Below are 915 nucleotides of genomic sequence, written 5' to 3' on the forward strand. Positions count from 1 at the left end.
GGCTCGTTTCAAAGGCCTCTCGGCTCTGCCTATCCTTCCTTTGGGTTTCTCCATCGTTTATTGCCGTACCATACGTAGAAATCATTTTTCCTGTCGCCTTCTTACTTAGGAAGTGCCTCTTCGGATACGCTGTTGCCGTTCTTCACAGGCTACTAGAAAAACCCGTAGTATTAAACACTTGGATCGTGTTAAATTTAGCAGTGGCCAGACAGCTGTAATCAATGTTAAAGTATTTCTTATCACTGGTAGCTAGAAGCATTTATAAATATTTAGTAAATTGATATTATGACGCCCACATCCTGATTTATCCATATACTCTACCAACTGTTACACACTTTGCGTGCTTTAATCTGCTATTTTTAATTCAGCGTGGTCTGCCTGTGATGTGCAGCGTGGGTGTCCTGCAAGCCTCAGACCCTTCCTGTGGGGTTCAGAAGGACTGCCTGCAGCCAGCCCCTCTCCAAATACCCGTACTTGGAGATCACAAGCCTTGCTCGCAGTCTATTTATGCTTTTCCAAAAAAATCTTACGCACACGCAAAGCTGCCACATAGCACATTGAAAAGAGTTTTGAAAGCAGAAAATGATAAAGCTGCTTCTAAAGTGAAAGCGATACTGTGGGACCAGTCTATAATGTGTTTTCATGTGTAACAGAAGGCAGTGTTTATGGGCTGTCTCCTGACATGTCCCTTGAATATCCTCATCTTTAGATGTGGTGCTTATGACTGGCAAAGAAAATGTTTCACACCATGAGGCTTCGCCACCCCATGGTGCACAGATCAAGTCTCGTAAATAAGGAGATTCAGGTAGGAGCCATGTGTTAAAAATCCAAACAGCAAGCATTAATATTAAAAATACATGTGTTACAAAGGACCAAAACTGTACCATTTTAGTGCTTTTTACATGTTTAGTGAAG

Source organism: Corvus brachyrhynchos, unplaced genomic scaffold (assembly GCF_000691975.1).
Source record: "Corvus brachyrhynchos isolate BGI_N302 unplaced genomic scaffold, ASM69197v1 scaffold370, whole genome shotgun sequence".
NCBI lineage: Eukaryota > Metazoa > Chordata > Aves > Passeriformes > Corvidae > Corvus > Corvus brachyrhynchos.